The sequence below is a fragment of the Thunnus thynnus genome, chromosome 11 (genome assembly GCF_963924715.1).
Source record: "Thunnus thynnus chromosome 11, fThuThy2.1, whole genome shotgun sequence".
NCBI classification, from domain to species: Eukaryota; Metazoa; Chordata; class Actinopteri; order Scombriformes; family Scombridae; genus Thunnus; species Thunnus thynnus.
In genome coordinates, this window is record NC_089527.1 from 6,082,692 (window position 1) to 6,105,486 (window position 22,795).

Here is a 22,795-nt window from a genome sequence, read left to right on the forward strand (position 1 = left end):
CAGATCCATCCAAACCCTCCAGAGTCCAGGGTGAAGGTGCTGACATGCTTAGCGCTCTGATGCATCCTCCCAGTGTGGGTCATGCCCTCCGGCGCGGGGGGGCGGTGAGGGGGGCTCTACAGCTCCGGTTTAGCATGTCACTGTGATATATGCGTCAGGGAACTCGGCATTAGCTACGACTATCCCTCTCGCTCCGTGAAGGGAAACGACCTCTCACCCCCGACGCTGCCGGGAAAGCCCATCGGACGAGACATCTGTGTACATTAATTGTCATCAAAAAAAAGTTGGAACTACAGAGCCAAGTTTTCCCTCCCCCAAAGGCCTCAGGGGGGGCCTTCCAGACTCTGACAGGAATGCATCATCATCATCATCGTCAGCACTGTAACGCAGCTAGTCTTCTTGTGAGAGCCCTTGTGCTGCAGTATTTATTGGAGGTAATAGATTTTGTCAGTTTAGCCGGTTTTCCCTGAACATAACAGGCCGTCAGGGTGAGGTAGGCCGCGCGTTGTTTATGTGGGTTTCCGGTCGCTAAAGCATGAACCAGACAGCATGCTGTTTTTAATGGTCTGAGGCTTGACTGGTTATGTTCACCTCCAAAAACGCATGTCTGCTCCAAACAATGGGGGGATTGTTCTCTAGACAGTTAAAGAGAGAGAGGGAGAAAGTTTCAAGGATGATGAAATCTGAAGTGTGGAGTGTTTTTTTTTTAAAAAAAAGAAAGAAAAATTAGGTTTTGTATAAATTTAGGTATCAATGAAGACACTTCCTGATCGACTGGCTCCTCCAGTCTGCTGTAGACAAAATGAAAATCCGCCCACACACACACAAATGATACAGAAACTGCTTTCAAATGTAACCTTTAACTTTCTAAAAGTACAATTTTCTTATGAAATATATATATATATATATTTTCATTTTTTCATTTAGTTTTCAAAGTTACTGTAGTTGTCAAGTTGTCATCTGATTTTGGCAACTCTGGGAAGGAAAAGAAAATGGGGAGAATATCAAATTAAACATGTAAAAACAAGAAAATTAGCAAAGAAATAATAGAAAAGTGAAAGAGTGAAATAATGTAAATAGAACATGTAATCATATCCAGACTGGCTAAATCATATCAATATGAGAAATTATATGAAAAAATTGAACTTTTCCCATACTAAATAAATAAATACATAAATAAATGTTTGTATTAAATCAAATTAAAAGTATTAATTTAATAGCAGTATAGGACATAATCATAATGTATGTAAATCCGTCCATCCAGGTGAGCGACGCTATCACAGAATCAGCTCTCAGAGCTTGAAAAGATGTGCAATAAAGTGGCAGTTTGAGGTTTCAACGACCTCTGTGTGTCCACATATATACAGTATTTTTCTCCCTTCACTTCCATTTAGAGATTTTTTAGAGTGATGCCAGTCGGGGTCCTCGGTAATGATGGCTGACAGCTGCCCCGGTAATAAGCCAAGAGTGGCAGCCAGTGGACGACAACATTTTCTGACCCAGATAATGAATCTAACCCTGGATGTCCACTGGACGTTCAGCCTCCACCAGCGGTCGGCCGCTGGATGCGTGACTGGAGCGTCTCACGTGCATCTCTGACGTACTGCTTCTATTTTTGCTGGAGCGGCTCACAGCATGAAATTCACTTGTGGATGTATGAAAATATGGATTTATTAACACTGACAAATAAAACTCCAAAAAATCACCATGTGTTTAATTTATTGACTGATTTGTTTCTTCGTACATACAGCAGAACACGGTTTTCACTGCACAATGGTGTCAAAATAGATGCACAAGATCTGTTTAATATAAAAGCAGAATATCTTCTGTAGCTCTTCTGAAGTTTCTGATCATATCACATGACCGTCGTCGTCATCAGCAGATGGAGTTTTTGCTCTTCTCATCCATGTTGGCTCCAAAGTTGACCTTGAAACAGCCTCATCATCTCCTGATGAAGGTCATGTGATATGTTCAAAAACTTGAGCGCAATACTAAATGGATCTCCAGGTGAGATTGTTTACATTCAGTGATGCAACAGGATTGTTGTGTGTTGCTATGGCACCTGCAATAAGTTACAAAACAGATGTTAAAAAAAATAAAATATACATCAAAAGTGCACTCCACTGATTTAAAATTGCACTTCTATAACACTGTCAGACTCATGATGCACATTAAAAAGATCAATATCCTTGTCAGATCCTGGCGCCTACATTACCCACAATGCAACTCAGCCCCTAACAGTTCAGTCAGAGATTCTGGTGTGTTATGCTAGTAGCAGCTAATGTAGCCTGTAGCTGCAGCCTTTTTGCTCTTCTCATCCATGTTGGCTCCAAAGTTGTATTTTCAGGTTTGTTGACCTTGAAACAGCCTCATCATCTCCTAATGAAGGTCATGTGATATGTTCAAACACTCGAAAAGCTTTAAACTATGTTTACATTCAGTGATGCAACAGGATGTTTTGTAAAAAGTTACAAAACAGATGTTAAAAAAAATAAAATATACATTAAAAGATCACTCCACCGATTTAAAATTGCACTCCTATAACACTGTCAGACTCATGATGGACATTTTTTTTTAAAAAAAAGATCAAGATCCTTGTCAGATCCTGATGCCTACATTACCCACAATGCAACCCAGCCCCTAACAGTTCAGTCAGAGATTCTGGTGTGTTATGCTAGTAGCGGCTAATGTAGCCTGTAGCTGCTAGCCTCCAGCAGAGAGGAGGAGCAGCTACAGACGTCTGCTAACCTCACTTCTATCTGACTCCACACCCTCAGATCTTTTTTCATTCTCAAACTTGTAGTCTTCAGGCCCGACTGACTCTGACTCAAGTTAAATCATTTAAGGCAATTTATCAGATTTCACTCAGCTCCCCCCGGAGAGTACATATGAAGTAATACTCTCCAGCACCTGCAAATACCACTGATAAAGTCTACATCTCTGTTATTTTTAGTCGTACTGACTCCCAGCTGAGAGGCAGATGATGGTAAACAAAGAGAGAGTATATTCATCTTCCTTTTCATGCATGACCATTTCTCTCTCTGTGGACTCAAGCTCTGGAAGAAAGAGCTGTTGAAGCTCGCAATCAATAACTGGTTGACATGCATAGGAGAATAAGTCACCGGGTTGATTTTCCCTTTAACTTCAGACTCTACAAATTGAACTGTCGAGCAGCATGGGAATAATATATTTGAAGGATGAAATTCAGTGGCATTTCCCTTAAACCCAGACTCTCCTGTCCTGACCCTAGAGAGCGGGTCAGATGGAAAGTGAATGTACAGCTCAGCTCGCCCCCCCCCCCTTCTTTTCCAATTGCCCCCGTGAGGGAAATGATGAACAGGGCCTGCACAAAGCCAGCACTCAGCTTTAATTGGACGGAAGGTGGCTGTACACTCATACCATAAATAACTGGACCCAGAGAAAGTGTATGTGTGTTGGGGGGGGTGAGCCGGGGTGGGGCTCCGAGGGTTCTACTTTAACCATCGTGCAGTCCTGCAGTGAGCTTAAGCACCACTGAAGCTGAGAGAGGCTGTCAGGGAACCGGTGTAAATATCCTGTGGACTAACTGATTTGTCTACGGTCGTAAACACGACTTAAAGAGCTAATATACAGGTCAGCACCGGCGTGATTTACACACCCGGGGAGGATGAAAAACTTCATCAAAGCGTTTCATTTCCCTGCTTTTGTAGCTTTTTGTGATTCAACATGAAAAGTTGAGCCGATTCTTTTATTTCTATGATGAAATGATTGACGGCTGGATCGATGCCGAAGCAAATGGAAGCATTTTATACTTTATTTCTGCCATGAAAACATGCCATGTTTTTACTCTTTTAGTAGAGATTTTTGTTTTTCTGGTTTATCACTTTCAATCTTTGGAAGTTTTAGAAGCAAAAAAAAAAAAAAATGTTAAAGAGAATCCAAGATCAAGATTAAGGTTTACAAGATAGAGAGTCTTTTAATTTGTTTGTGGGCTGGGACTCATAATCAATCAGGCTCAGGCTCAGAGACTAATGCATCTGTCGTTATTCGAGCCGCTCTCGATCTCCGCCATAGAAACACAAAAGAGAGAGATGAGAGGAGGAAGAGAGGAGAGAGACGCTCTCATAAGACGGCGGGCGCAGCTGATGAAAACATCCCAGATAGCCTCTTCAAAAGAAGTTTTAATTATCAAAATAACTCAGTCCATTAAGTAATCAGGATTCAGGGCCGTCTTTCTGATGTATCATTCGCTCGCTTGAAGCAGACTTTCAGTGATTGGCGGTTCGGATTCTCGGCTGTTATTGGCCTGTTTTCATAGAATTTAGAAAATGCTCCTTTTTAGCACTAATCCACGTTGTTAGCATGTAGCTTGCGATGGCTACTATCAGTGATATATTTCAGAAGGAGATTCAGAAACTTTTTGTGTTTCAGCCCATTAAAGAAAGATTTTCTTCTCTCAAATGTCGATAAACTGTAAATTCACTACTTAAATTTAGAGATATTTACCTCAAGGAACTGACCTTTCAAATGGTTCCACTAAAGCAAATACACATGAGAGAAATAAAACAAAGAGCCAACTGTATTAAATGTGTATTTACATATCAAGGAAACACTTTTATTGAATGTTTTAGCAAAGTTCCAAAATGTTCATACTGATTATATCTTCCCAGTGATCAGAGATGTATTTATTTAAAGGGGACGTGTTATTTCTATACTTTTTTTTATTTACTACTATGTTGGATGGGTATGTTAAACACGGTCAAAGTTCCAAAACTTGAGTTATGATTAAAAAAAAAAAGACAAAGCTCAGGCTTCAGCTCGCTGCAGCGCTTCGTTTGCAAAGTCTTTCAAACTTTCCTGACATCAGCTCATCATCATCCTGCACGCTCGTAAAAGCCCGTCCAGGTCGTCCGCTCTCGTATTTCACAACTCTTTGAGTAAAAGAACCAGAAATGAAATACTACTAATGTAAATGCTCTAAAACCGTTTGAGTGAATCGTCTACTGCTCTTCAAATCCTGATGATATAAAGTAGATGCTGAAAGAACATCAGGTAGTGATACAGCAACAACAAAAAGAAAAAACGTTGCTTTCGTTTCCAGTATCACCGAACACCCTCATCTCCCTGCTGACATCTTTTCCAGCTGACATACATGATCATATGTCAAATAGATTTTATGCCCAGAATCTCACAAGCAGCTGTTTTTCTCATGGAATAATAGGTTTATCATTTCCTGTTGTAAGCACTTGACATATATCCATACATTAAAAACATGTGTTTCTATAACCCTACAGTACAGACCATACATGTAGAGTCAACTGCCTCAAACTGTCAGATTTCTGGTGATACGCACAAGTCAGGTGAATTTATCTTCCTCATGTTTGCCCTTGGAAGAAAAAAAAACACACACAGTTTGTCCCTTTTGTGCAGGAAAATGCTCAGAACACAAGGCCAACGTAAAACTCTATCAACATCATCAAGCTTTTTTTATTTTTTTCCTCCGTGCTGGCCCTAATTGCCTTTTTCTCCTTGTGTGTGTGTGTGTGTGTGTGTGTGTGTGTGTGTGTGTGTCTCAGACAAGGTGTCCATCTATAACTTGCAGAAGGAGGGACCCCTGCCCGGGCCAGCCATCTGTCACCTGGGCACCTGGAGGAAGGAACTACTGCAGTCTTGGGTGACTTAAAAAGGCGAAATCATTAAGATGTTACAATAACAAATGTCTGAGTATGTTTGACTCTCAATCACACGGGTCCAGGTCTGAGTTCACACCTCTTTCAAGGTGATAAATATTCCCCCCGTGTTGCTACATCTTGCTCGAGCAAACGAGCAGATAAAGATGCATCGCGTAAGAGACGGTTTTTTCCTCTCCTCGTCACGCTCTTAATCGGTTCAGTTTCTCTGGACTGGATCCTGCCGCCGTGCATGTGCGTGTGTGTGTGTGTGTGTGTGTGTGTGTGCAGCAAGCAAAAGCAGAGGCCGATGTCCTGCTGAGACATGTGTGCGCTCAGCCGTGCACACACACACACAAATTAAAATACCACCCAAGAACATGAGTACATTCCATCACTCCTCTCGATCTTGTCTTTCCCCTTATTTTTTCTCCCTCACACACACACACACACACACAGACACACACACACACACAGACACACACGGACAGGCAGGCAACCCAAGGTCGGTGAGGTCTGGCAGGACGTTGATGAATGGACGTGAAGTGTGTCATCCTGGACAAACAGTGCCTGAGCCCACATGCTGCTACATCCTGAAAAATATGCCTGTAACACCAACAGCTGAGGGAAATAGTTTGTTCATATCCTCTCTGTCTTTCTCTCTCAACATACATATCTTGTCATTCCCCGTGCACAGGAAGTGAAAAATAACACCTACACAGATGCGGGTGTATGCGACTACATGTACAGACCCATCATTGCACACACACATACACACACTCGGGCTTTTTCAGGCCAATATTAAGAGCGAAGGCACATATCTGACACACGATACATAGAAAAGGTCAAAGTTTTAGACGAACGTCGGCGCAACGGTCCCGCTTCCCACACGCTGTTACAGTCGAATAAATGCGTCTAATCTCTGATGCCACCCTGCCTCGCTCCTCCAAGGGTGTGTAGATAAATAGCTTAGTGTAAATGGCCTCTTAAAATATGACATTGCCACACTTTCAGTGCATAGAAATAGAAGAAGAGGAGAGAGCTCTGGATGCAGGTGGGATGATGACGGATGGAAAAACAGACCAGAGCAGCGTTCAAGGTGGATCAGAGTAGACTAAAATAATAATAATTATAAGAATAAATCACTTTACACAAAAGAGACGCCGACTGCACTTTTTGGAGAAGCGATCACAGGACAAAGTAAATACAACCTGTAAAGATCTTGTCTCAATGTCTCATTAAAAAAACAAAACAAATGTCAACCATACAAGTAGTTTATTAAAGTATATACAGCATAATAACTTCAAATCAAACATGTGGCCTTATTAAATAAAGATAAGATATAAAAACAACATCTGATAGGATCAACACAATTACATCTATTAAATTTAATCATTTTATGATCGTTTTATTACACTAACCTTTGTTTCTTATATCTTAAAGCTGTTACTCTATTAAATAAAACCTATAGGGAGTTTTTTTGAATGATAGTTTTCTTAAAATATGTAAAATGTTCCTTAAAAGCATATTTATATGATTCAATAGTTTAATTCCAAGTATTTATTGCTGGTTCTAATTTTTTTTCTTCACACAGCTCAAAACCCAAAGTTGATTATTTGTGAATGTCTGTCTTGTATCTATAGACTTGTGCTTCCTCTGTGACTGTAATCAATGATGAGCTGTACACCCCCCCCCCCCCCCCCCCCCACACACACCCCCCCCTCCCCTCTAACTGTATTTCCCAAAATGTTGAACCGTTCCTTTTAACTATATTAATTACCACTGACATGGGCGCTGTAGTTAATTTTAATTTTGAATCAGTCTGACATTTATTATCCTGCTGCTGCTATAAATACTCACTAGAACATCAAATGTGTATTAATGGACAGCAGAAAATAGTCCCCGACAAATTTACCATGTCCTCCTGTTTGAGTAACATTTGTTAAAAAAAATGACAGTGTTCTTTTTTAAAGTGCTTCAAATAGAATAGGACATAAACATAAAAGACTAACATGTTGTTTTTCATGAAAATAAGCAAATTAAAGTCAGCCATAGTGTTTAAATATGTACTAGAAGTGATTTATTTGCTGTGCAAGTAGTAAAAAAGTAACTGTAATAATTATCAAAGTATCTATAAATAGAATTTACATGCCTGGTTCAGTTTGGAGTTATGATTCACATGAGGTTTTAAAATAAAAACCACATTACAAAATACACAATAACATATTCATTCACCACATCAAAAGCTGATTTATTATTGGTCGGTTTGTTGTTTTGCTGTACAGCAACAACAAAGTGACTGAACTGCCGCCATCGCTCATGGGAGGCTAATTCAGAAAGGTATGATAGGAATGATCTTGACTCCCTTTGATCTCGGGTCTTGACCCCGACCGGACTGAAACGATCTGGCGTGAGTGGAACTTGTTGTGATCGCCACATGGCTTGAAGAGCCGAGTGGAGACAGAAAGAGAGAGAGAAAAAGACAGAATAAACACTGGGTTATGTGTTTTATACCATGAGGTGGATGGAGATAGAAAAAAGGTGGCGGTTGAGATGGGAGCAGAGGATGAGGGAGGTAAGGAAATGAGCAGAGAGGAAAGAGAGGAGGGGGTGGAGGGGAGGTGGGCGGGTGTTTCCATACAGTACACGAGGTCGGGGAGATATATGAAGGCTTGTCACATTGCAAAGGTTGAGGTATGGTCTCTATTGGTCCAGACAGTGACCTCCAGCGCAGGGCTAAAACATTTCCAGATGTCTGCCAACACCGTTACTGGAGCTGCTTCCATTCCAAATGTGCGGCTCATGGGAGGCGGGGTCAAGAGAAGAGGAGGAGGAGGAGGAGGAGGAGGAGGAGGAGGCGGGTGGTGAACCCTACAGCAAGATTGTAAGGGAGAGGAATGAATTTGGCTTGCAAATCAAATGACGAGCATCGACATAAAAGTCTGGGAGCTTTACAGAGAGCAGGAGAGGGAGCAAGAGAGTGTGGGACGAGGGGAAGGAGACTGTGTGTGTGTGTGTGTGTGTGTGTGTGTGTGTGTGTGTGTGTGTGTGTGTGCATGTGTGTGTGCATATCTAGATGTTAGTGAAAAATGGAGACAGAGACATTAAAGTGCTTTAGATTTCTTCCCTCTGTGCTTCTGCCCAGAAGGGAATCTTTGACGTTCATTTATTCTGCTCCCTAGCGTGCCAGCTTGCCGAGGATCCGACATCAATCACGTCATTTCATTTTTTTATGTTCATTTTGTATCACCATTTTTGCATTTTGGTTTATCATTACTGGTGATAAATAGGGAAACGCATTGTCAGGGCAATGGTTACATTAGGGGTGATACACCGGGGAGTCTACACGAGTCTGAATTATGAGAGAATCTGATTTGTCTGCAAAATGTTTTTTGCTAAAATGGAATTTGAAAGTTCAAGCTCAGGGGAGGAGAAACTTGGACGAGAATTCACTGCAATGCAGCGCCACGCGGGATTTAAAGTAGATATTAAAGCAGAGTCAAATATCTTACATGATAATTCATGTTTCGCATCAGCTGTCGGAAGCGATCGCTCACCGGATTCTGTACATTTGAATATGTTTTCTTAACCATACTGATGCTCTTTATTGTTTGCACAAAGCAGAACATTGTGACTATTCACTAAAACTGTTGTGTGACGCAGCTTTAGGCCTTATATGTGACATTCCCAGGACACTAAAGAACACATCACAGTATCTCTCGCAGCGACTCGGGTGTAAAAACAGCACAGAGTTAGCGCGCACGGTCGAAAATGTAAAATCTTTTTCAAAGTTGATCCCTTGTTTCCATTCGCTACCAGCAGCTCCTCTGCAAATCCTCCCGACGTGGGAGCCTTTAGTGCTGAGGAATGTCGGTGAGCCTCGGGCTGTCTCTGCGGGCTCCTCTGTTTCCCCATTCCATCTCACTTCCACCTGTTGGATATCCCCTCCCGTCTGCCTGCGACACCATCTGAATCTAAAGAGGTTTCCAGGCATTGAAGGAAACTTTTCAGTCAGTCAGATATATATATATATATATAAAAAAAATCAAAACACAGACTAGGGTGTAAATCTGCAGAGATTTTCAACAACAAGCTAATGTAGCCTGGCTGCCGGTTTAGAAAGGGTTTGATGCTAGAAACGTATCGTGCTCAGATGAAAACATCCACCGTAAGTAAAAGAGGTGAAGCTTCATTGATCCCTGTGGAGAAATTAGGTGCAACAGAAGTAATAGGATTCAATACAAACAGAATATAAAACAACTGCAATCAGACACAGATTCACTTCTTCTTACTCATAAACACAAAACAACAAGTATTAAACATGAAAAAAACTGTGCTATTAATCAAATTTGATAAAAGATTAGCAAATATTCCCCGTTTTAGCAGCTTGGGGACTAAAAAGACAACATTTATCACCTTATAAAGCAACGATTTAATGCATAAACAGTAAAAAAAGATTTGATTTAGTAGAAACAGTAGAAACAATATGCAATATTAACCTGCAATTAATTGTGGATTTATGAAAACATATGGTGTTGATTTAACAAGAACCGGGAAGAAAAATATGACTACGCAAGAGCCGCGTAATGACCTTTTAAGATATTCTGTTCTCAACTAAAAACAGAAAAAATAAATAAATCTTATATATCTGCGGTGTCACTTCCAGCACAAACCAACCACACAGCTGTAACAAATACTAAAAGGATCCATATCTTCACACTCTGGAATTGCGGTAGACCTCTCATACACAATGGCCCGATGTAGTGTCAGCGTGTGATTTATCTGAGTCGCTCAACCGTAGACGGAAACATCTGCCCCAGCTGTCGGTGTCAGAATCTGAGTTAATACAGCCATATGGAGATCCAGCTCTTTTACTGGGCTTCCAAACTGCAGAACAGGTTACCAATTTAGTTGAAAATCTCACCCCCGAGACCCCGGAGTTGATCAGGAAATTAAAAATTCATTGGGAAAAACAAGATAGCAGTTTCACGTTTTCCCTCCCCAGAGCAACACGTGTTCTTGTAACAGCTCGGCTGAAATTTTGGTCCATTTCCTCTCCGTACCGATCGAGTGTTGAGGTTTAATCACAGCGATTAGCCTCGCCGATAAAACGCTACAGCCGCACAGACCAGGTTAAGCCTTTTTTCCTCCCTTATCTTCCACCGGCTGTCACGCAACAGACCCGAGGCCAAATTCCAGCAGGGACCTCAACCGGCGTTGCTCCTTGTGTCATACAATGAAGCTATTTTGTCCACGTCTACAACCTATGTGGCATGTATGCATCCCCTACTTCTCTTTGTGATCCAGTTGCCATAGGTTACACGAAATGGGCATCCTGTACATGCTGTTCTTTTGAAAAAACCTCAAAAATCATAAAAAGGCTACAAAAAGACTTAAAAATAGCACAGTGACAGTAATGTTCAAACTTAATGGTGAAGAGTGTTGAGAGAAATCAAGTAGGAGCTTTAAAATTAAATAATAATTGATTAAATGATCTCTAACGCCTGTTTTAAGGCTCTTGGTGGGGCTGTCAATCACAGAAAGAATAATCTCTGTTCTGGTATTTGGAGGTCGGTGTTTGTGCCTCATCACAGACCAAAAATTAATTGGTCAAACATCAATATGTTCTTTGTTACTGACAGAAATGTGCCTAAAGCATCAAATATCAAAAAGTGTCAGATTTGTAAACTTATAACATAAGAAAAAGGCAGTTATTTGATTTAAACCAACATTTTTCTTTTACAGTTTTGGCTCAGTATATTTAGGCAAAGTTCTTTTATTAATACTTGTGTTTAGAAACCATTTACCAGTTCGAGAACTTTGATTTATTTTCCAAATTTAAAAAGTAAAGTAGTTTCTAAGAGTTTGACTATGGAGTTGGTACCAAACCTCAACCATAACCACACATTTACTATTATAGCTGCTACGCTCTGATGTAGAAGATAGATATAAATCCTTCTTAGTGTTTTTTCAGAAATTTACAATATCAAAGTTGTGTCTGGCATCAGAGCTGCAGCCACATGCATTAATCTCACCCTTCAAAGGGACTTTCTGTCTACGTATATATATTCTTCCCAGGAGTTCCTACACTGTCTCCATCAACCACACCACCTCAATGAAAATGAGGATTTGATGCATCTCTATAAACTGATATACTAAGATAATTAACAGGTGCAACATATGTAAAACATAAGTTATGCTCCCAAACTGCTTTGACTGTCCACAGTTCATCCATATCCCTGATCAAGAAGTGGCCAGTACGCTTGAATGGCTAACAATGACAGGTTAATGGTAATCCACGTCCTCGCCTGAGGATATCAGGAGCATAAGGTTACCTCAAGGCGGTCCTTCAGGGTGAATATGAGCGTCGGGCCTTGCTCCTACAGCAGTAGCTGTCAGCCACACTGCTGCTAATGCTGACTGACAGCCGGGCCTTAGCACCCAGAGCTGTCCGCAGTACTGAGAGGCTGTCAGTGAAACAGGAGCAGCAACACTCCTCAAGGAAAAAAAAAGTCTTGATATCCCTATCTGAAATTCCCATCCAAGTTCCATTCCCTTCGACTTTTTTATTTCTTTCTTCGACTTCTGGAAAGCTTCCAAAGTGGAAAAGCAATTTGCCCGAGGAACGTTGTCAGTCGGCATAACACGACGGCGGCGCTGGTGCAGTGATTCTTGGCATGGATCTTCTGAAGAACATGTCCCGAACAAGTGCTAGTGATTATAGCTAGTTATCCCTTATTAAAAAAGATTAATGCCTTGGCCCTCAACATTGTGGCGAGGCTCTGTTGCACTTTGATTTGGAAGTATGTGCAATTAAGTGTACTGGAGACGTGAAAATATGAAAGCACCAGGAGGAGGGGGAGACATAAAAAAACACATTCCACATGCATGTTTGAAGGTGTTACAATAAATGATGTTTGAAAGGAATGCATATACTTAAACTACCTGTCTGTTGCAGAAAACTCACAATAAAAACAGCATTAGGATTCCTTCACTTCCTACTCTGCTTCATAAGAGGGATTTAAAGCAGACCAGAAGAGTCTGGCATCGAACTCGACTGATCAGTCAGTCACAGGCTTATCTCGTCAGCTAGCCCTGATATTGACCCTGTCTCTCCGGCGAGGGGCTGAAGTCCTGCTATCCAGATTAAATATAATTGAAGGGTAATGCTCCTTACAAACAGTGAGACAGCTTCCCTTCTTTACGGGACTAACGATCCATGTCCTCTGTACTGCTCTTTCACTTTCTACCTCCCTCTCTCTTCACAGACTTGCTCTCTGTTGATCTAACAAATACTGAATATGGAGTAATTAAAAAGGCTTGCATGTGCATACCCACTGATATACTTTCACTACGGCTAATAAAGATGCAACAATCTATAATCTATGTACCGTTATTTTTTAAGGAGTCAAGCAGACTTGCTGAAACTGTACTTCTATGCATCCCTTGGTTTTTTTTTAACAAGCTCAATTGGATTTACCCCCTAATGCTCTGATAGATAAGCACTTTACTCATTAGCATGGATTCAAGGGCTCTGGAAGGAATGAAGCAATCAAACGGTAATTCCACAGACAAACACGGAGGCCATAAATCACTCGCTCCCACACACTGAGAGACCAGATTACATCGCCACCGTGACCGCCCAGCAAATACCAACCCCCTGCAACCAGCCAACCAGACGAAACGACCTCTAACAACTTTACATGAGTCCCAATGACACGCAACTCCCGCTTAGCATCGAGGTGCCAAAAGGACAACACCCTTTGGGGTTGATAGGAATCCGGTGCTGCATGCAGATCGGGTAACAGGTTGCTAAGCTGAAGTTCTGCACCTGCTGCTGAACATACTATAAACATGCTTGTTGTCAGCTTACTTACCCATCTTCTAGGTTCCAGATTCAGTAGGTGGGACGTTAATAACAATAATAAATCAGATTTATGTAGCTTTAAGAAGCTCTGCAATATAAAAAGGGGCAGGGAAGGCAAGACTGAACAGGCAAGATTTGAGAAATCTTTTGAGTGTTGACAGGATGGAGGCCTCTTCAGTGTGGGATGATAGAAAGTTCCCGAGAGAAGCGGCAGCAACTGAAAAGACCCCATCGCCCCAGGTTTTGTGTTTGGTTAGGTGGATTTGCAAGAGCTTGGCATCAGGGGTGAACAGGTGGAAGACTTCTAAGACATCAGGAGTAGCTGAGTTATTGAAGGCCTTGTAGGTTGTGAGGTGGATTTTATAGTTTATTCAGAGTATGACTGGGAGCCAGTGGAGGTTTTGGAGAAAACGGTGCAGACTTGAAGCAAGTGGGGTAACAGTGAATCATCAGTGTTGAGGGAAAACTCCTGGGTGGAGATGGTAAGGGAATAAGGGGCCAGTAATTAGGATTTCAGATCTATTGCAGTTGAGTTCAAGAACATTTTTTGTATCCAATGTTTAACATCTGTTCAGGTGTCTCCTTACTGTGTGATTTCAGGAATGATTGCAAGCAAAGGTTGTGAGAAATGTGATGACATCTATGGTACAAACCACCAACCAATTGTAGTATGACATATATTGATGCAGAATATGCTGGCTGACACAATATTGTGAGCACCAAAACGTGGGCCAGTGCAGCTTTGCATCTGTATTTTCAGAACTTTAGCAAATGGATGATAACAGTTGCAGATGTGTACCTAATTCTTTCTTTTTTCTATATTCAGGATAGTGCTGGGAAACATATAGAAACCAGAGTCAAGAGGAAACCAAAGTCATGACATCACATCCTAGCTAGCGTCAGTTCCACTAGCTTCTGTAACTCAGTGCAATCTCACATTTAGCATTTCTTTTATCAGTCTTTCTGAAATAATGAAGAATGTCCATATGGTTTACTTTCCATATTCTAAGAGAAATTGGCACCCACTACAGCACGTGCCATCTAAAGTTCAACCTTTTCTAATTTTAACAAAGTTTAACAACAGTTATTTTGTGAGAATCCAAAAAAACCACCAGCTAAAGTAGTTCTCCGACTAGCCGTGCGAGAGGACGTTATGTCAGCAAGCTTCTAGCACCACATATTTCGCCAGGATATGCAAATGAACGTCATGTACTATTTACACTTACACTACGGGTGTAACCGGCATCAGATACTCAAAGTATGCCACTTTTACCTACAAGGATGCCTTCTAAAGCATTTTACATAAAAGAGAATAAAATATGCACCAAAATCTGCAAACTAGACTTCTGATAAGCAATATTTTCAAGAAATTTCCTCATCTCTTGCTGCAGAAAAAGTTCAAGGTCAGTTCCATCTTTATCAGCGGTTGTCTTTGCCTTTCAAAACAGTCATCTTACACATATACAGAACCACATGCAGACATACTTCCTAAAAATCTAATATGATTCACACCATGTGGAAAAACTCCCAGGAGACGTCTCAAGTCCTGTGGGTTAGTTTTCTCTGGAATAGTCCCGCTTGTCCCCGGAGAGACGGAAAGTGATAGCTGTCTCTATTCAGAGAACAGGAAAGCACTTAGCCTCCCGAGGAGTCTCCTCAACGCCGCCTCTTATTCCCCACAGCGTGAAGAGAGCGACACCGGACGCCGCAGTGTCAGCCGGTCTCTGTTTTACTGGCGGTAGTGAAATCAGTTCAAGGTGCTGGTCTGGGGTCAGGGTCGGGAGAGGTCGCCGGAGAGAGAGAGCCGTAGAAGGGGTCGGAGGTCAGACTTTGATGCGGGATGCAGGCCGGCCTCGGGGCTACGGTTTTGATGGGGCGGTCCAGGTGTGAGGAAGATGGGGGATGATAGAGTTGGGTAGAATTACCGTTACTGCTTGATGTGTGTGTGTGTGTGTTGGCAAGGTGGTATATGGATGCTTATGTATCTGTGAGTGCATCAAGGAGTGGGAGATACATCCCACTGTGCTTTTGATCACTTCACAGAATGCTTTTTTTTTTGAGAAAAAGGGACCTGCTGAGAGCTTTTAGTCACACAGAGAAGGCAAAAGCATAGAGTGACCTGACAAAGGTAGATTGTTGGGAAACTACACAGCAAAAAAAAAGACACAAAGCATTTGTCTGAGGATGTTGAATATTCTTTTTAAAGAGAAAAAAAATAACATTAAGAAAGCTCATAACACTCTAGATAAAACATCGGAGTTCCTCTGGAGGACACAATCATCTTTCAGGAGTTGAGGATAGGATTTTTTTTTTTTTTTTCCACAGCTAAGAGCAGATATACTGTAAGAAGCAAAGGGAGTGAAAGGGAGTGAGGTTCCACAAATCACAGCAATAAAGACTGCAGACTCCAAGGTTACCCAACCAAGTGGCCATTGAACAGACCACAGCAGCTGAGTGGAGGAGGATTAGGGGGAAAAAAAAAAAAAAGGATTGAAAAGGAAGGGAGGAAAGAGAGAGAGAGGCGAGTGGAACAACTGTGTGTTCATGCCTCCTCCTCTGACCTCCTGTTCTGCACTGTTACCGCACAGGAATCCATGGAGGATGAAGACATAAAGGAGTGGCTGTAACATTTGGTAGGGGAAAAAAAAAAAAAAAGGTGATTTGACAGTGACAGGGGTGTCTTAAATGTGATGAGAGATGAAAGATTTGTTTGGCACAGTTATAGCAAAAAAATGTTTATAGGGGCACCTCTGGAGGGATTATAAACATGATTCATCATCCTTCCTGCGGTATGAGGACGATAAAGATATGCCTACCCAGTTCCTCCTCATGTTCAAACAGAAAACTTTGCTGGTTCACAAACTGTTCACCCATTTAAAAAAGTAGCAAAGTGGATTATCTGTGAAGAAAAAAATATCAGATAAAGCGACCTTGAATCCTAGAAATTACATTTATATACTACTTGGAAGACTAAACTGCAACGGTAATAATGCTAGTTCATGATAATTAGAAAATTAATTAACTTGTATAGTAGGTCACAAAACTGTTGATACTGAATATATGATATTTATATATGATACGAGTAAAATATTGTGACAAAGAAGACAAGAAACTTTTTATGGCTATGTTCAGGTACTGACAGCACTTGATTAGATGGCGTTGGCTTAATACATAATATATATATATTAGGGGTGTGCCCCAATACAAATACGTTATTCAGCAAAGCACAAATAGTGGGGTTTTATATGAATATTTTTTAAAAATTATTTGTTTTTGGGAAACAAAAAACAAAAAAACAAGTCAAATACCAGCACACAGGTCGGTTACATCACTATCTGCTCCACTGGTACGTCTATCAGCAGGTCTCAACGAGGGGAGTCACATCCACCTGCTACATGACGCACATTTCCTAATTTAGACATCAGTCCCAGAGTTGGGGGTGTTCCCCAGAGATGAAGCTGAACTACTGACACATGCTTCATGAACACTTATCGTAACACTTTAATTTTCTAAAATTAAAAGCCTAATAAAAACAAAAACAGGATTTTTAAGCCTCTTTCCACCTTATTTTAATACAAATACTTTTGCTGCCTCAACAAATACAGATACAAATACTCACACAAATACTGTGATACTGTGCCCTCTCCACATCCCTAATATATATATATATAAATGTTCATAGAGACTTTCATTCACACATATTCATTTGGCAGATGCTTTTGTTCAGTGCAACAGTATTTTTGCACAGGCAGTCTTTATCTTCAGTGCAGCAGCTCAAGGCTGAACATCGCTATTAAACTGCAGATTACAGTCTCGAGCTTACGGGTTCGAGAGAGATGTCTTCATGTTGATAAATGTTAATTGATCTTCGCTACACCATGGCGAATTCTTAAATTATGTGGTATTGCCCTTTAAGGAGGCTGCGCTCTCCAGAGAACTGCTTCAGAGCCAGTACACTCATCTCCCCCCTACACTCGAGAGCAGACGCCTTCTTCACCACTTATTGAGGCTGAATGGCGAACATGCTTCATTTATTCTGTTTTCTCTCCGTCTTTAATGTCCTCACTCCGCTTCCTCCTCGCTCTCTCGTGCGTCTTCACCCTGTTTTTTTTTTTTGTTTTTTTTCTTCTTCTCCCCAGCCCTTTCAGTGGTGTTGGTGGAGTGGTTTCAGTAAACAAACGGTGACGTCCAGTTCGATTTATCATCCCAATGAATGCTGGCAGGCCGGACGGTTTCCCCCTCCGCATCACTGAGCTGCAGTAGCAAAAAAGATTAGCTATGGCTGAGTCTTTCTCTCTTTCCCTCTCATTTGTTCTTTATGTCTCTCCAGTCTCTTTCCTCTGGTACTCTGGTGCACACTTTCCCTGAGGACCACTTAGGATAAAACATAGCTACTATATGCCTTCATAACTGTATATGCAAGTGTGACTTTGAATATTTATTAGCACACAAAGTACACACATGTTTGCTAGCATGTTTGCATGCCTCTGTCAGCATATGTTATATGCATTAGCAGTGGTCATGCAAGTTTTCTGTGTGTGTGTGTGTGTGTGTGTGTAGGTGGCTTGATGGTTGCCCATTGAACCAAGGGGTCATGTGCATCCATACAGCAAAATCAATCATTTTGTTTACATGGTAAACAGCTGATGTGATGATGTGTTTTAACTCGCACACATGGATTTGCACATGATCCCGATCGCCTCCAAAGTTCATGTTTTCATATGCAGTTTGCTTATGAGGTAAAGTACAATATAATTTATGTGAATTCCTCCCGTATTTCCTCGACAATAACTCACCAAAGCCTCGCGTTGTCATGTGCTGCACAAAGTTATATGAGGGTTGTTAAGTCGGACTACACCGGAGGACTGTTTGTGAGCGGCTCCATGTGCCTCCATATGTTTGAAACCACACAGTCTCCGGTGCTGTGGAAACAAATTAAATGATTGATTGATAATAAAATGTTTAATATTTGAAGGGCAACCTTACCGCTTATTAGAAAGGGGGGATGGTATTTTATATCATGGAGTATGATGTCAGTGAACTACACACAGCATGCTAATGTTTCCCATCCCAGTCAGTGATGCTCTGCAGGATAAAGATATTCTATAAATATTCTTATTGACAACAAACCCTAACACATATTTTAGATATATTGTATCTTATTAGTCCAGAAACGATCAATGAGCTGCAATATGCGCAGGATGACATGTTCTTTCATCACTGTAAACACACATTTTGACTCAAACACACACACACCATCCCGCTGCTAGAAATACTCACTAGAGCACCAAATATGTATTAATCCACAGATGAAAATAGTCCCCCAACAAATGTATTATTTTCTCCTGTTTTGAGTAATGTTTGCTAAGAAACTACAGTGCCCAGGTGATTTAGGAACAAAACTATATATTTGTGAGCTGTTTTTATGTCTTTAGTGGGAATAAATGAGCTTGAGGTTGATGTTGGAGCTGATTAATTGAACAACGCATAATTGGTTTTGGTCTTTTCATGGAATTTGTTGACAGTAAGAGAAATGTAGAATAATGCTGGACTAAATATGCAGAGGATATAATGGGTATTATTCAAGGAGCACTTCATAAGTGGCAAAAACAAAAATAATGTGTCACATGAAACGTATTTCCATTCCATTCAGGCTTTATTTCCTGTTTCTATTTCATCTACAGACACTGCTTCATATGTAATGTTTCCATCTACTGGTTTCCAGTAGGTTATTAATTAAGATTTTATTAGTCACCATCAGCCACAAACATTTAAAAGCTTTGAAATAATTGAAGTTATTGTCTAGTGATTGGTCAACAAGGCAGCCTATATCAAGAAATCACAGCTATAAGTCATCAAATATGTTTTCCTAAACATTAAACACTATCAATGGGAACTGACCATTTAAGTAGGTGTGTGGGTGAGCTGCTGTATAGTGGCCTAATTCCCCTCCTATTACAACGTACAGTAAAACTACCTGTGCTGTGGTAAAGGAAGAGTAAACGGCTCAGTTCCCCAGTATATAAACGCAGTATATGGGCTGGCTGGTATTTCCCAGCGGGCAGGTTGGTCAGCTTGACCTCTGTTAAAGCTTCCGTTTCTGTCACCAGTAGCCTGACTGAAATAAATTGGCTTTGGTCTCTATGGGGGGAGTGTGCTGTTGCTGCAGACCTGAGGCCTTATTGGTAGAGCCGCAGTCTCACTCACTAGGGAAGGTCTGTGTGTGTGTGTGTGCGTGCGTGTGTGTAACCCTGACCTCAGTAAAAGGTGTATGTATGAATTGCTGTGACCTGAGAGACTGATGCGATGTGTGGATATGAATGTTTGCTTGTGTGTGTTACCCCAAACTCAGTGAAAGGACAAGCCGAGAATGGCTGTGACCTCTGTGTCTGTAGCATTATGTGACTGTGTGTGTGTGTAGGTGTGTGTACTTGACCTCTAAATACTCTGTGTGGTAGTGCAGAGGGGGGGTATTGTTCAGGAAACATAACTGGATGATTGCGGTTTTGTAACAATCTGTCCACGCACCATGAGGGGAACCTTTCATCACCCCTGGGTGTGGCGATGCTGATCGAAAACTTCCCGTCATTACACGCTGACAATATGCTGAAACACTCCAAAGGTAATGCACATTTAACACATAGTATGTATATAGTAATATTTAAAGTATGCTGTTTTTGCAATTAGAATAAACAACATATTTAATAGTTTATATTAACAGGAAAGGGTGCAGTTTCTTTGAACATCAGTCAAACTCTGGGGATGTACGTAGATTCTCCCAGTTTTTCCTTTATGCATTGAACAGTCAAAAATAACATTTTTGAGTATGCATAATGAGTTTAATGAGTGTAATTAATTGTGCCACTTTTCCAGCATCAACACACCACAAACTGAAAACCTGCTCAGAGTCAGAATGTAGTAAAGAGTTGGAACACAGCTTGGAAAGTCTACAGCCACGTAAAGAAAACCACATTGATGGATAAAAATTGTTGTTTTGGGGGTTTTTTTTGCAGTCATGGTGAAGTAAACATAATGACAGTAGTGGTTGTCATGCCAACATGCTCACAATCAGAATGTAATGTCGATGTTCACCGTCTTAGTTTAGCATATTAGCATGCTAACATTTGCTAACACACAAACTAGCACTAAACAAATAGAAAGTACAGCTGAGGCTAACGGGAATGTTATTAGTTTTGTAGGTATATGGTTGATTGTGATCTGATGATGGCGTTGATTAACAGTCAAAGGATCACTAAAGGTATTACAATTTTATCCTGCAGGGACATGAATGTCTGTACAATTCACCCCACAGTTGTCATGTCATTTCACTGTGAGCTGAAATGTTAGACTCATGCCAATGTGAGATGTCAAGATATTTGAGATTTTTACTGGATAAGGAGAACTGTTATGGGAAATTAATGATTACACTGTGTATGTGTGTTACTATTTTACATGGATCATGATGAATTGTTCCTGTCTTGTACTGCAACATCAGCAAACTCATCAGCTGAGGTTAAAGGAAGTTCAGCATTATATTTGTAAAGAGGAAGATGTAGAAATTTGAAATTCGTTGGAGACAGGATGAGACATGTCATCTGGGGGTCAGATGGGCAGGAAAACTGAAAACAGACATGATGTTATCTATAAGTCTGTATTTTGATAGATTAAGTAAAGAACTGTAACACTCACTTAAGGTGTATAAAACCCTTTTAGAAGCCTTTTTCTTTGTAACCTCATCCTGTGTGTTGCATTGTGAAATGTTCCTTCTTGCACAAGAAAATAAATTCTGTTAAATTTTGATACTTCGGCTCCGGTCTCTATTGTTTAACGGTCATTAAGAAGACATTTTTTTAACAGGAACCTTGACCTGTTGGCAGCACTGAGTCAGAATCAAGCAACAACTCACTCTGGGGACATGAATAGTTGTTGAAACATTTCACTCAAAACCAAAAACGTCAAACTCACAGTGGCACCAAAGGAAAAGTTAGAGGATCACCAAAGACATAGGTATTCATCATCTGCGGATCATGGACGTCTCAGTCAATACATGATGAGATATTTCACTCTGGAAGTGGTGAACATCTCCATTTTTTTTCCCACACATCTCCATTTAAGCTCCCTCTTAACAACCACCCCTAACAAAAAAGCAAGAGGAAAATAATATATAGGTAATACAAAACTGAAATGTAAATTTAATGGTGTAATCTCAGGGAACCACTGATGACCCAACTGATGCAAAACGCCTCGAAGCGTCACTTTAAAAAGAAAAATCTGGGTAATAATAAAAATTATAATCAGAGTAATTAGGGGGACTGACAAGAAGAAGAAGAAAAAAAAAGTTTAATATGAAATCATACTACATTATACATAGAGAGAAATGAAAAGAAACCCATGAAATCTTCAGAGAGTATAAAATATATACGAGTGTAAAGCTGTACAGGCTGAGAGGTTGCTGATCCTCACTGTCATTATTCAGCACTTTAAAGTTAGGATGCCGGGGTACCTTTCAACACAGACGAAAGGCTGGGGAGGTTGAGACATACCGAATGCCAACTGTAGACTTCAGCCATGTGACTGGAATGTAAATTAGGCAAATGGAATTCACCTCATCCTTACCCCATCTGGCACAAGTCTGAGTATGAGAGACAAAGGCTGCAGAGAAAACACTGATGTAGATGAGTGTGTATGTGTGTTTGTGTGTTTGTGTGAAGACGGGGCAGTAACAGTTCATCAGAGTGCAAAGAGAAATTTGAGTAATGATCTGTTCTGTAGAAGCAGTAGTTTGATCCTATCTTTTTGTCATGCATCATTACAATACCTGCGTTTAGAGGACATCCGTATGTGTCTGTATGACATGTGTGGGTGTATTGGTGTGTGCGTGTGTGTGTGTGTTTCCATGGTATTCGTGCATATTTATCAGAGAGGGGGTAGTCATAGGGCAGATGGTGGAGCTCTACAGTGCATCTGGCTTGTCATCACATGCTAGACTGTGATGACTAGACTCTATATGGTGCAACACTACTCACTGCTCGGTGTTGCTAAACCGACCCGGGTCAAATGCAAAGCAGTTCGTCAGAGTTTCTTCACACAAAGGATGTTTGGAGTCATTTAGCGAACACTAGAGTGTTTATTCCTTCAGTCGGTGAGAATGTGCACCAAAGTAACTGTAGAAAGTGCAAAGATCTAATTGATTATAAAACTGATATTAGTACAAACTTTTCTCTTGACTAGTGCTCTTTATCAAGTGTTGCTTCGAGGGGAAAATTCATTTTACACATCA